The sequence below is a fragment of the Rana temporaria genome, chromosome 4 (assembly GCF_905171775.1).
Source record: "Rana temporaria chromosome 4, aRanTem1.1, whole genome shotgun sequence".
NCBI lineage: Eukaryota > Metazoa > Chordata > Amphibia > Anura > Ranidae > Rana > Rana temporaria.
Window position 1 is genome coordinate 180,173,347 of NC_053492.1, and position 15,549 is coordinate 180,188,895.

Genomic DNA, 15,549 nt, shown 5'->3' on the forward strand with positions numbered 1-15,549 from the left:
TGAACTTGCACCAGACTGGAACCAACACACAGGCCCAAGGTATGCCCAGCTGAAAATGCGGAGGCCACTTGGGGTGCAAAGTGCAGGTGGCAGAAGACAGAATAGGATCTGGAAATTGAGCCGAGGTCAGGGCACACGGCAGGCAGGCAGGCAAACATGCTGGACAAAGCTGGGGTCGGTACACGGGAAGCCAGAAACAGAATACAAGTAATACGTGGGAAAGCAGAAAACACGAAAAAACTAGGACGTTGCTCAGACAATGTGAGCTGCACTGAGCGTGTCTATATGTAGAGAAGCAGACTGGGAGGAGGACCAGGAAGTGATAGAAGGGAAAGGGATATAAATCCACAGTAGAGCAGGTGATGCCCAAAGGTGAACACAGACAGCAGCACATGTGAGTAGGACCACAGGTCTAGCGGAAGCACTGAAGTAAAGAGGTAAGAAATTCACAAGCAGAAAACTGCAGGCTAAACCGTGACAAAATCTATGCATTATACACAGGTGGGGTAAGAAGCTGCAGGATAACACTGTCCTCATTGACACATACGTGATATTATAGCTTTGTTTTGTTTTTTTTTGTAAAAAATAACAAACATGTCATACTTACCTATTTTGTGCAGTGGTTTTGCACAGAGCAGTACCAATCCTCCTCTTTCAGGTCCCTCGCAAATGCTCTTGGCCCCTCCCTCCTGCTGAGTGCTCCCAGAGCCAGCAGCTTGTAATGGGGGCACCCAAGCTGGCTTGTTCCTGAGCTCCTGCTGCTGTTTCAGCCAATGAGGAGGGAAAGTTCCCGGAAAGATGAGGCTCTCATGCACATTGCTGGAAGAAGATCGAGTAATTAGGGGGCTTTGGGGGGACTTCTGCCAGAGGAGGTTTTTTACCTTCATGCATAGAAATATCAAGATCCCCCCCATATCCCCATAGACTTCAACAGGATTCGGAGAAATGTTTGGATTTTCTTAATCTTGAGAATATTTCCTGTAGGGGTCCTGAATCGAACCCAGGCAGAATCACTCATCATTACTGGTAAAATACTAATGCAGCATGAATAACTAAATGCTGTGTGCTAGCAATCAGCTTTAATAAGGTCTGTAGCAGGAGCGCTCTCCTGCTATTCAAAGCTACAGGTCAAGACTCGTGGCAATGAGCGTTCCTTTGCACGTATTATGTTACCAAGCTCTTAAGCTGGCAGTATTCAGAGCAATTTTCTAACCATTTCAACCACTTTCAGCCAGATTTCAATCACAAAAGCCATATGACAGATCACAGCAACCTGCTAGCAACCGTTTTTTTTAAAGGTGCCTGCTAGCAACAATTGATACATTTGTGTTTATATGTCAGAAGTGTCGGTAGGATACCTTGATCCCTTTACTAATTTTTGCAATCAGATGCTGGTTAAAAGTGGTCTAAATTGCTACCAGAATTATAGTACATTGTAAACACTGATTGCATAAAAGAGAAAAGGTAAGGTGTTTCTCCTGCCCAGTAAGAAGTTTAGATCTAGGCACTAGAGTACGTCTACACTAACTACAAAATATGTTTTCTGCAGTGTGAACCTGACCCTTTGTAGATAAAGTGTAGTTACAAAGTGTCTCTGATTCTGTGGGACAATCTGAAGGTTTGCACATTGTCCTGCAAGATCCAGGCGACCCAGCACTCTGCTGCGAGTCTATTATCTTTCTGCATCTGCAAGTGGTCTTTTACAAAGATATGTCCCAATTCTTAGGCCCCATACACACGAGAGGATTTATCCGCAGATACGGTCCAGCGGACCGTTTCCACGGATAAATCCTCTCAAAGATATCCGCTGATTTCGATGGGATGGAGTGTACACACCATCCCATTGAAATCCGCGCGGAAATCCTCTGCCGATGACGTGTCGCGCCGTCGCCGCGATTATGACGCGGCGACGGGCGCGACGCTGTCATATAAGGAATTCCACGCATGTGTCAAATCATTACGACGCGTGCGGGGAATCCCTTTGGACGGATGGATCCGGTAAGTCTGTACAGACGAGCGGATCCATCCGTTGGAATGGATTCCAGCAGATGGATATGTTGTGCAGCACAACAAATATTCGATCTGCTGGAATCCATCCCAGAGGAGATTTCTCCGCGGAAACAGATCCGCTGGCGTGTACACACCATAGGATCTATCCGCAGAAACCCATTTGCTGGGATTTATCTGCGGATGGATTCTATCGTGTGTACGGGGCCTTAGATTTAGTGGCTGCATTACTTCTCTTTTATTCTAAAGATTTTTCCCCCCTTATCCTTACCTGTTATCCACCCAGTAAGCCTGATATTTTTCACCTTCCTGTAAAGTGGAACTTTAAAAAAACCTCATGAATAGGCTGGCTCTTTATTTCTTCTGCAATAAAATAAAGGTATCTATCGGTGTGCAATCTTCTGCAGAAAGTACACTGAGCTTCTCATGTGCAGCTCAGTTTAGATTTCTGGCATGGTATCACTGGGCTGGGATGAATGATTCCAACCCATGCATGGAGTGACATCATCCCGCAGTGGCCAAAGACAGGTACCTGGATGTCGGAGTATTAGAACAAAGGTAAGTATTGCTTTTGATCATTCCACTTTCACAGACCGAACTTTCCAGTTAAAGTGGCCGGTAGCGTGTTGAAACAAACCATTTATCACTTAAATTGGTCAGTATTTATTCAATTATATAAAATCTTTATCCCAAAAAAGAACTGTTGCTGTAATGCTGTAACTGCTTTAAAAGGAAATGAAAATCGTTCATCTGGGCCAGCTTGGCCCACACAGACTATTTACAAAGTGAAAGTGCATATGGAGTCGGACTTAAAAGGTAACTCCATTTTCCTTGGAAAAAACTAAATAAATAATATAGCGTATAGAATTGAGACTTAGGTCATATTGTAATTGAATGTTATTAAAAAATACCTTTCCTTTTCAATATGCAGTGCTGTAATTTTCTGTAGAATGCAATGCAATGGCAACCTGGAGGTGTTCTGAACACAGACTGTTAGGTAGATTCACAAAGAGTTAGGCCGGCTTATCTACAGATAAGCCGACCTAACTCTGAATCTAAGCCGACCTATGTTTAAGTGTATTCTGTAACAGAGATACACTTAAACATATCTAAGATAGGACGGCTTGCGCCGTCCTGTCTTAGATTGCAATGTTTTGGCTTACTGCTAGGTTGCGCTTCCTTTGCGGCCGGCGTAGATTATGTAAATGAGCATTTACGACGATTCCCGAACGAACGCGAGCCCGCCGCAGTCGATTAACGTTGTTTCCGTAAGCGATAGGCCACCTAAAGTTATTCCACCTATGAGGTGGAATAACAATGTTAAGTATGGCCGCCGTTCCCGCCGCGAGGTTCGAATTTTTTACGTCGTTTGCGCAAGTCGTCCGCGAATCGGGATTTACGCCGTTTACGTACACGTCGAAATCAATAGGCCCGTACGGCCTACTTAGCCGCAATGCGCACTGGGAAATGTAGTCACCCGGCGCATGCGCAGTGTCAAAAAAGTCAAACATGAGGTCAAGCCTCATTTTCATACAACACGCCCCCCTCCAAGTCATTTGAATTAGGCGCGCTTATGCCCGCTAGTTTTAGGCTACGCCGCCGAAAATTAGCAGGTAAGTGGTTTAAGAATCACTACTAGCCTAACTAATTTACGGCGGTGTAGCCTAAAAAGACTAGGCTAGGCCGCCCTAAAGTTAGGCGCCCCTACGTGAATCTACCTATGTGTTCCTGCTTGTGTGAGTGGCTCAATGATTTTCCTAAAAGTCTGCCTAAAGATAGAAGTCAGGGGCCAGATCCTCAGCCAGCGGCGCAAATTTAGTTTGTCCGAACTTATGTCATTTAAGTTACGGTGCCCTAAGTTGGTGTCGTAAGTGCCGTATCCACAGCGCATTTGCGTCTAAATTTGCGCCAGCGTAACTTAAATTCCGAGGCGTAAGGCGGGCTTATTGCAAGTGGGAAGGAAGTGGGCGTGCTTCATTGTAATGAGCCGTGACCCCATGCAAATGAGGCGCCGGCCGTACTGCGCATGCGCGCACGAATCTGGACCTCACTGGGCATGTGCAGAACTGGTCTCGGCGCAATCAGTGACATAGGTAAAAGGCCAAGCGTACTTAGTTTGAGGATCGCCCTGTGTATAAAAAGCCCCACACAAACACACTTCCCTTGCAAAAGTATATCCCATTGTTTCCCTTCCATGAGCAATTTGCTTCTGCTCTGTTTGTTGGTGTGTTGTTAAGTTGTGTTTGTGAGAAAACTGTTTGAGGAGTTGGAGAGTCTAGTTGGTGTTTGTTTTTGAGAAGTGTATTTAGTTAATTTGTTTGTTAGTGTTTTTGCGGATTGTTTTTTGGTGCTTGTTTTTTTTTTTTTTTTTGTGCGTGTTTGTTTTAGAATTTTATATTAGCTGTGTCCTTGTGTGTTTAGATTTTTGTCAGTTTTTTGGGGTGTATATTTTTGTCTGGTTTTTGGGTGTGTATTCTTGATTGTTTGTCGGGTGTGTTTCTTGTTGCTGGGTGGTGTATGTGATGGCCCCCAAACGCAGGAAGCTTAATTTCACCCTGGGAGAGAAGCAAATTCTTGCTCGGGGCATTGTGAAATATGGGCGATTTCTGCATGGCCCTGAGAGCCAGAACACCACCCCGGCCAGGAGGAGGCAGCTTATTCAAAGGATCACGGACCAGATCAATGCGGCGGGGGGGGGGAGACCAGGACCCCCGCTGGCATACAGAAAAAAATTAATGATCTGAGGAGCGTCGTCCGGAATAAGATGGCAAGGATCGATGCCCATACCAGGGGCACTGGAGGAGGGGGACCCTGCCCAGTCAGACTGACGGAGGAGGAATGGGCAGTGGCCCAGTGTTTCCACCCACAGCAGGTGGTGGGCCTGCCTGGCTATACGTCGATGTTCCTAGGAGGACAGGTACGTTGTTTTTTTTGCTCTCTGTTGATTAGCATGTGTGGGTGGGGGAAGGGAAGATGTGCCAAGTGTGTGGATCCTCAAACCTGTGATTGTTTTGTGTCCTCCACAGATGGCCAGGAGGTTGCAGGCCAGGAGGTTGCAGGCCCATTGGGCCAGGCTGCTGCACCACCCCCAAGACAGGCTGATGATGAGTCCCAAGAAGGGCAGGATTCCCCAGGGGAGGGGATTGGCCAAACCTCCCCTCATGAGGAGGTTGAGGGGGAGGAGGTTGAGGGGGAGGAGGATGAGGGGGAGGAGGACGAAAATATGCAGATTGGCCGGGAAGTCCTCCTGGCCTCTGATATGATGACCTTTGAGTCTTCCCCTGAGGCTACCCCTGAGGCTGGCACCAGTCAGGCCACCATCAGGGGTAGCCCCTCCCACTTCTCCCCCAACAGGCCTCCAGTCACAAGGGTCACTCTCTCCCCTCCTCCAGGCCCGCAAGACTCAGCGGCAGTCAGGAGGCCGACCCAGGAGACCGTGGCTGTGGGCGAGCGTCTGTCGGCCAGTGTGGTGAAGGACAATGCCCGGCAGACCCGCACTCTAGGGAAAATGCTACAAAAACTTACCCAGATGGAGCACAGCCAGGGTCAAATGATGGAGGCACTCGGTGATGTGGCCACCAACTCAACGGCGGTCATTACATGCTTGAACGACCTACAGACCGCCACAACACGCGTGGCCCAGGAGCTGAGTGCCCTGACCCAGGCTGTGCAGGACGATACTAGGTCTGGCCAGGCCAATGCGGCTGCCCTCACTGCCTGTCTCACTAGAATTGCAGGGGCCATGGAGGGCAGGCCAGCAGGGGCGGATCCTCCTTCCCCAGCTCACCCCCCCCAGGAGGCTCCTCCTTCCCCAGCTCACCCCCCCACGAGGCTCCTCCTTCCCCAGCTCACCCCCCCAATGGACATCCTCCGCGACGGCGTGGCCGTGGCCGTGCCCCTGCCCGTGCCCTTGCCCATGCCCCTGCCCGTGCCCCTGCCCCTGCCCAGCCAAGGCATAGCAATCGCCGCTGCTAATTAATTAGCAGGGATACTTTTGTTTTTGTTGTTTTTCTGATTATTTTGTAATTTTTATTATTTAATTTGGTCTTCTGTACTTATGATTTGATTTATGTGTGTGAATGATGTGTGAATGTGGGGGGGGTGGCATTCCTGATAAAATAAGGGTGTCACCCTCAGTTTTGGTGGAGTAGGGATCCCCAGGACCAGGGAGAAGTGCAATCCCAGGTTCCTGAATTGTGTATGAATGCACAGTGACATAATTGGAGCCGTGGCGTGGCGTTACTGCTCCCAAGTACCAAAGGGGGGGGTACTTGGATCTAATCCAATTCGATGTGCATGTGATGTGTCTGTGCTAGGGACCACAGTGGTGTGCATTCATGCATTCTCATTGTGACTTTATTCATGTGCATTTACAGGGAAAAAATACATTCTTATTGTGACATTATTCATGTACGTTTACTGGGAAAAAATGCCTTCTGCGAGGCGTCTCCTGGCTGCTGTGCCCTCAGCAGACCGGGTAGAGTTGGTTAGGGGGGGATTGCCTTGGTCGGGGGTCAGGTCAGCACGTAAGTCAATCTCCAGGCCCCTTCTCATGGCAAAGTTGTGGAGTATTCAACATGCCCCGATTATCTGGCACACAAAGTCTGGGGAATACAGCAGTGTACCCCCAGACTTATCCAGGCATCTGAAGCGGGACTTCAGAAGCCCAAATGTATGTTCAACCACTCCCCGGGTACGTATGTGCGCCTGGTTGTAGCGTTGCTCTCCTGGGGTTTGGGGGTTCCTGAATGGGGTCATCAGGTGGGGTCCCAGGGCATATCCAGAGTCACCTGTAAGGGAAAAGACAGGAGGATATTATTCATGCATGTGCCCCTTGTGATGTCAGCATCATGGGGGGGACATACCTGACACACGTCACTCACCAATCAGCCAGCTGTCTCCATACATGTTCTGTTCCAAATCTCTGGAGATCTGGGTCTGCCGGAAAATATAACTGTCATGGCAGGATCCCGGAAATTTAGCACAGACGTGCCAGATGAGGCCATGGGCATCTACGATCACCTGCACATTTATGGAATGCCAGCCTTTACGATTCCGGAACATGTGCTCAGTATCATGGGGGGGGGGTTGTAGTGCCACATGGGTACAATCAATGGCCCTGATGGTGCGTGGGAATCTGGCAATGTGATAGAAGTCTTTCATGGTCTTCAATCGCTGGTCCTCCTGGGTGGGTTTTTGAAATTGATTGCCCATGCGCCGCAGGATTGCAGGGACTACTTGGTGCACACACCTGCTCATGGAGGATTGTGCCATCCCAGCCACACCTCCACTTGTGCGTTGGAAAGAGCCAGTGGCAAGAAAATGCAGTGTTGTCAGTACTTTGATGAGTGGCTGCAGTGCATGGGAGCGTTGTGTTGGGCTGGTGAGATCATCCTGAAGGATTGTGGTTAATTCCAGGATGGCTTCACGGTTGAATCTGAAGTTGCGGAATACCTCAGAAGCAGTCATGCCAAACACATCTTGGCGTGGGCGGTATACCCTCTCCTGTGCCCTCCTCCTCCGTTCCCTCCACCTTCTTTGCGCCTCTAAAGACACTAATGCAGCTAGGATCATGGATGGCCCTGGCATGTTGGCAGACAGATTGTAGTCCAGCAAGTGTGTGTGTGCTGAGCTCTTCCTCAATGGTGTTGCTTCAGCAGACATTTACACGGCAGGTGTAAAATTAGGGCTGCTTTTATAAAGTGTAACTTCCCGCCGGGAAACTAACAGGTGCGCACAGGGCGTAATCTACGGCGCACACACTTAATTCTGTGGATCGCCCTATCTCCCTCATTTGCATCTTTGCCTATCAAAAAAAGCGGCGTGCCTAGCGTAATTTGCGCCCGAGGATGCGCCGGTGTAATTATTTTAGGTAGGACGGAAAAGCCGGAATTTCAGGCGCATCTCGTTTTGAGGATCAGGCGCAAAGATACGCGCCGTGTAAATTTAGAAATCTCGAGTTAAGTCGGCGTATCTCTTTTGAGGATCTGGCCCCAGATTTTTAGCATCCCCTGCAACAAAAATATAATTTTTGGTGAGATACTCCCAAAAGCCCAACTTAAAGCCCTGCAGGTGCAGCTGACTGATAGATTTTCACTCCCATACTGATTCACTCCGTACATGGACAAAAACAAACAGCTATTCCTTCAGAATAACAAAAAGTTGGAATCTGCAACAAAGTTTATTAAAAGTTTTGCAATGTACAAAGATCATCCAGACTGAGGCCTCGTACACACGGCCGAGGAACTCGACGTGCCAAACACGTCGAGTTCCTCGGCGAGTTCAGCCCTGAAGCCGCCGAGGAGCTTGGCGGGCCGAGTTCTCCCATAGAACAACAAGAAAATAGAGAACATGTTCTCTATTTTCTCGACGAGTTCCTCTTCGGCTCCATTGGGCCGAAAGTGTACAGACGACAGAGTTTCTCGGCAGAATCCGGCTCTGACCGAGTTTCTCGCTGAATTCTGCTGAGAAACTCTGTCGTGTGTACGAGGCCTCAGAATGTTTTTTTTTTTTTTCTTAACAAAAGTGGAGTTACTCTTTAAGGATAACTATTAAGCCGCATACACACGACCATTTTTAACTTTCTGGAAAAACTATGTTATTTTCAACGTGATTCTTGTCAAGCCTGCCTTGCATACACACGTTTGTGAAAAAAAAAAATGCTCGAGCAAAGCGTGGTGACGTACAACACGTACGACGGCACTATAAAGGGTAAGTTCCATTTCGGATGGCGCCACCCTTTGGCTGCTTTTGCTGATTTTGTGTTAGTAAAAGTTTGGTGAGAGACACTTTTCAGTCTTCGGGCTTTTCAGTCTGTTACAGCGTGACGAATGTGCTATCTCCATTACAAATGCTCATTTTACCAGAACGGGTGCTCCGTTCTCATAACTTGCTTCTGAGCATGCGTGTTTTTTTCACGTCGTTAAAGCCTACACATGACTGTTTTTCACGACGTGAAAAACGACAACGTGAAAAACGTTCTAAATTTTTAATGGCCATTTTTCATGTCGAGAAAAATGCTCTGGAGCCTACACACGATCGTTTTTAATGACCATTTAAAAAAATGTAATTTTCACGTCATGAAAAACGGTCATATGTACGCGGCATAAGAATCTGACAACACTTTGGGCTATGACCAACCTTCTCCAAGCCACAAGCAGATGTGAAAAATAGTAATAGTTTCTATCTATACAGGAACATTGGAAATTAATTTACAGACTGCCAACAATGAAAACAACATTATAGCAATAACCAGGTAAAGCAAACTAACAATATAGTTAATCTCAATCTTTAAAAATAAGCACCTTAAATATATCTAGGCTCCATTTACACTAAATCGCCATGATTCTGTCCCTGATTCCAAACCATGTGGTAATCGGTGCAAAATTCTTTCACGCTTGTTTGGGTGCCATTCACTCGAAATGGCTACCCAAACGTGCAAATTTGCATATATATAATATAATATAATATATTATAATTTTACAATAGTAACATTTTAATAAACCCCCTTCCTTTTGCTAGGAATAGGATTAATTTTTATTTTTGTCGCGGAAAGTAAAACTTCATTAAAGTAGCTTACAACAGGTAATTCAGTCTGCTTACTTTCAATTAAATATTTACATCTTGCAGTGTGTCCCTTTTAATTTCTGTGTGATTTCACCAACAATGGTCAGATGGCATTTTAGGATGAAAATAATTTTGAAAAATTTGAAAAAACATTAATTAGTAATATTCCTTTTATTTTTCTTGATAATAATCTCTTAGGGGATAGCCATTCACTACATTTTTAAACATTTTCAATACATTTTTTTTTCATGTTATATGGCAGTATTCACATTCTAAGTAACTGATTTTGTGGTTGGCTTAGGTGGGGGCAAAAAGTTTGGCTTTCAAGTGCTTGTAAGCTCTAACAATATATTTCTCTTACTTTTTCCCTTTTGTGTTGCTGAATATACCATTGAAGGCTGCTCATCCAGTCAGAAGTCTTATGCCTTGTGCACACAATTGGACTTTTGACCGTGCAAAAGTCTGCCGTGAGTCCGTCGGAAAAAAAGAGAACAGGTTCTCTATCTAAGGTCCGTCGGACTTCCGAAAAAAAAAAGTCAGATGGAGGCTACACACGGCCGGACTTTCCTAGAAAAAAAGAAAATCCGGCCGAGTGTACAAGGCATAATGAGCTCATAACTTCCCGTACTCTGTGTCTCTGGACACACAGAAGTGTTATGGAGTCCTAACAGTGATGTGTAGCCCCAACACACTCTTTTCCTAGGGTGACAACACTGGAAGGATGCAATTGGGAGGACAACTGGTTAAAATAAAGGAAAAAAGTGAGAAAAAACGAATGCAGCCACCACATCTAAGGCCGGCCATACACTGAGCAAATTTTTTTTTCTGCAACCAGGAAATTTGCTTTATTTCCCCCCTGGGAGAAGACAATGGCCCAGCAGGAGGGATTCCTGCCTCAACACAATTTCTTTCCTGCAACCCATTTAAACACAAAACAAAAAATTCCCTGCCCCCCCTCCCCCAATACATACAAGGGCATTTGGGTCTGGAAAGGCTTAAAATGAAAACCCCCCCACGTGAAAATTCTTCCCCAAAATCTTAAAATATTGTGCCCCTCCCACGCACTAACAAACCCCTAGCCAAACACAGCAGGCCAGCCCATGAAGGGGGGGGGGGTGTATGCTTGGGAGCAGAAGGGACTTGGGCACCCCAAAAGTCAACCACCTTGTTCCCATATTCAGGGGCACAAGGGCCTCTTCCACACAAGCCTAGGCTGGGGTTGTGGGGGGCTGCAGACAGGGGGTCTTTACTAAATTTGGAAATCCCCTTTAAACTAGTGGGTACAAGGTGCTTTGTGCTTGGTATTGGGCTGAGCCCAACATGCCCCAAAGGCAGCCAGCTATGTTGAGTGCATGTGGCCTGGAATGGTTCGGTAGGGAGTTGGGATCCCTCTTCTCGCAACTTTCCTTGCTGGCCCTGTTGTTTGCTCTGAAATAGTATGTGGTTTTGATTGGTGAAGGCAGCTCACAGCTTACAGAGTGTGGAGTTCCCCTTTAAAAATAAAAACTCGCCCCAAAGAATTGTATGCATTAGAAGAGGGAGACACAAACATTGGAGTGTGGAGTTCCCCTTTAAAAGCACATACTAGCCCCAAAGAACTATATATGCATAAGAAGGTACATGTAACATAGACATGTGCACAGAATTTTTTTTTGTTTTTTTTTGTTCTGTTTCGTATCGTTCCGTAGGTTCGTTCCCGTTCGTTTTTCGTAAGACGCCCGTTTTCCTGTTCGTTCCCGTTCGTTATTCGTACGACGCGATTTTTTCGTATTCCGATCGTTTCGTATTTTGGTTACCGTTTTATTTTCGTACATGCGGGATGGTTCGTTATTCTGTTTAATTCATGTTCGTTACTTGTTAGACAATAATTTTCGTGAATTTTCGTTATTTTGTACTTTCGTAAATATATTGCGGGATTCGCGGCACTTTCAACACGCAGGTCATCCATATTAACTATTGTTAAGCCCCATACACTTGGTCAGACTTTTTTAACAACAAACATAAAAACTATCGTTTTACCGAACGTTCGTTCGTTTTTAAACTCCATCAGAAAACCATTTTTGGGTTCCAGGTTCAAAAGTCTAGCCAACTGATCTCTCCCTTCAGACGAAAATCCACAGAAAAGTTTATTTGGCTCTTCTGTACTACTCAGCACAAAAGAGAAGCTGCTTCACTAACTAACTACACTCACTGCCCAATCAAAAAAACGAAAATGACATCTTATAACAAAAGATTTGCATTCTGTATTTTGAAACCAAATTACGAACAGAAAAAAGGAATTCAGAATACAGAATACAAATCTTTTGTTATAGATGTCATATGAACATACAAACAGAAAAAGGAATCAAACAAAATACAGAATGAAAATCTTTTGTTAGATGTCATATGAACATACGACTGAAAATCAAAATACGAACAGAACAAAGATTCAAACAAAATAAAGAAGTCTTTTGTTATAGATGTCATATTCGTTCTTTTGCCGTTTTCGTTTTGTCGTATTTTCGTCGGATCGTTCGTTCGTATTTGCGGTTGTTCATTATGCGACTCATTCGTAATCCCGTCGTTTTCGTATTTTGGTGCTTAAATTTTTTCGTATGTACACATTATTCTGCGGGTACGAAAATTAACATTTTCGTACGAAAATAACATTCGTACGAACGGGAATGCACATATCTAATGTAACATGTTAACATGACCTGTGTGCAAATATCCTTAAAAAAGACATAAAAGTGAACCAGCATTAAAGCGGAATTCCAGTCCCCCCCAAAAAATTTAACGACTGCTCTGTAATTTTTAAAACCTGGAAAAAACATTTCTAACATGGCATATTTTATTGCTCTTTCATTTTCTTGAAAAATAATCTTTTACTCACAGATCTCGGAAGCAGGCAGGTTCCATTTTGGCTGTGGGCATCTGAAGCCGTTCTGTGTTCATTTCCTGGACTTTTGTGATGCCTGTGCTATAGCAATGTCGATTCATGTAACATACGGAGGGAGCTGGATTCATGGGACTAGAGCCATTTGAGAAGCGGGTGGGGGGTTGCTGCTAAAGTTGTTAAGCGGGGGGGGGGGGGGGGGGGGTTTGGGTGCTGCCGCCGAACGAGAAAAAAAGTTGTTAGGCGGGGGGTTGCTGCTGCTGCTGCCGCCGCCGAACAAGCACTTGTACGCTGCCACCTTGGACCTCCCCTTTTACCGCTGGGAGGTATGGTAGCAGGTGCTGTCAAGTCGTCGCCCCCCCCCCCCCCCAGACAGCGGCCGTGTGGGAGGAGGCGAGCTGCGGGCTGTCAGAATGTTTCGTACCGCTCGCACCCTCCTCCCTTTCTCCTGTCATTGGCCATTTGCATCATCTGCAAATAACGCAAGATCTCGGCAGTAGGCAATATCCCAGAAACTCTTGTAATCGCCTAGGCTATTAGGGGCGGAAGTCAAGAAGAAATAAAGTTAACCCTCCTGGCGGTATTCCCGAGCGTGACCCGGAGTCACGCTCGGGGTAGCTATGCAGAGCCTGCAGCGCGCGCTGGCTTACCTTGTTCCTGGATCCAGCGATGCCACCGCGCTGTGTGAGCGAGCGGGGCCTCGCTCGATTCACACAGTGTCCTCCTGTGCCGCCGATCTCCGTTCCCTGCAACGTTACGACGCACAGGGGCGGAGATCGGCGCCAAATTCAAAAAGGTAAACAAACACTATACATACAGTATACTGTAATCTTATAGATTACAGTACTGTATGTAAAAAATACACACCCCCCTTGTCCCTAGTGGTCTGTCCAGTGCCCTACATGTACTTTTATATAATAAAAACGGTTCTTTCTCCCTGCAAACTGTATATTGTCCATAGCAACCAAAAGTGTCCCTTTATGTCAAAAATGGTTTTAGATCAGCTAGAAAACAGCGATAATAAATTATAATCACTTGCAGAATTGTGCGATAGCGATTTGTGGGGAAATTCGTCATAAAAAAAAAAAAAAATAATGACAGCAACAATTCTGCAACTGAGCAAATTTCAGTGATTTTGAGTTAAATACATTATTGAATAATTTTTATTAGAATTATATTATTATTTGTTATAATTATTTATTATATTATTTATAATTTTGTTTTTAAAAAAATGTCATACCCGGGATGCCTACTAGTCTCTTGTTTGGTCAGATTTAAGTGAGTTATTCCTAAGAATTACAGGCCTACAGTATAAAATGCCAAATTTCCTTGCAAATAATGGTACCACTTTCAGCACCTTTTTTCTGAAAGAATCATACCGCCAGGGAGGTTAAAAAGGTATTTCTAGGTAGAAAAATAAATAAGTAAATGCCAATGTGAAAAGGATTAGCTCAGGAGATTGAATATAGATTAAGTTAAAAAAATGGGTGGAACTCCTCTTTAATAAAAAAAAAAGTCAAGTTTGGAGGTGCGCCTGTTCAACCCACGCAAATGTTACTTGACTTTTACTAAGATTTTGCCGACGCAGTGAACCAACGCACTTGAACGTGTGCAAATGCCGCTTGCGCATGCACAGTGCACATATAGACCTCACGCAGTTCTTAACGTACTTGCAGGCGCAGCAGGGTTGTTCTGAAAAAGTTACTTTCTCATTCTATTTTGGGCATATTTGTTACATGGACAGTTGTTACTATTCTTCCTCACATCACCCCACATCACCCCATAATATTGGCACTTCCAGCTTCTTTTAATTTTGATTTGAAGATGCCGTGCGCCAGGTCCATAGTGGCGCACTGATCACATCCTCCCTTGCACAGAGAACACTTTAGTAAATGGGAAATATCACTGCGTTACCGGCACAAACGTTTCGTAAATGCCAAAACGGCCGTTGCGCCTCAGCTCCATTGTCAATCATAATTTAAAAAGTTCCTGTATAATTGTGTAAACTGTGTAATTGTATTATTGATCAATTAAAATGCCAAATTTTAGGTGAGTGGGCGACTCCTGGTTTATCCAACACTGATCACTACGCAAAATTCAGAGTTGTGCTTTTAAGTTCAGTGATGATATAGTAAAGAAATGCCCCTTTACATTGGTGTTAAGTAGAGAAGTTCCCCCGTACATTGGGGGTTAGTGAGGAAATGTCCCTGTACATTGGTGGTCATTAGAGAAATGCCCCTGTACATACTGTAAGTCAGGGGTGCCCAACCTTTTGAAGAGTGAGGGCCACTTAAGCGACTTTGTAACCGGTCACAATGAGCGGAACGGGCAGATGACAAGTCCATGTCCACTCTGCATATGCAGAGCAGACACAGCCCACTCTATGGGCCCTTCAAAACGATCCATCCAGATGGAAAGGGGATGGATCCTCCTTTTTTTTTTTTTTCCGGATTGGATCTGAGGAAAAAATGGAGGGTCCGATTGGGTTGGACCGATTGTGTTAAAGGGGCCCAAGGCTGCTTTTTACACTGATACGCTGTAGTTTACCCACACCACGGGAGCAGCACAATGCACATGTGGCTTTCCTGCATGTTAGCTGCACTTCTTCATAGAATTGTATAATATCATGCAGGAGTGGGGTACACTTTCTGAAAGCGCACTAAGCCTGCAGGTAATAACAGACGTCTATGGCTCAGTGCAGGTAACCCACAGGTGTACTGCGCTGAGCCATAGAGCCACTGCGCTGCACCTGCGGATTAGTTTGAAAGCAGCTCAGTAACCACTGCAGAACAGATATGCCCATATGTACACTGTGGGCCAGATTCAGATAGGTTACGCGGATCTAAAGATCCGCTGACCTATCTGATTTATGTTACGTCGGCGCAAGTTTTTGAGGCAAGTGCTTTATTCAGAAAGCACTTGCCTCAAAAGTTGCGGCAGCGTAAATCCCCCGGCGGAATTCAAATTCCGCGGCTAGGGGGTGTGTAACATTTAAATCAGGCGCGTCCCCGCACCGAATGAACTGCGCATGCGCCGTCCGCTAAATTTCCCAGCTTGCATTGTTCTAAATGACGTCGCTAGGACGTCATTGGTTTCGACGT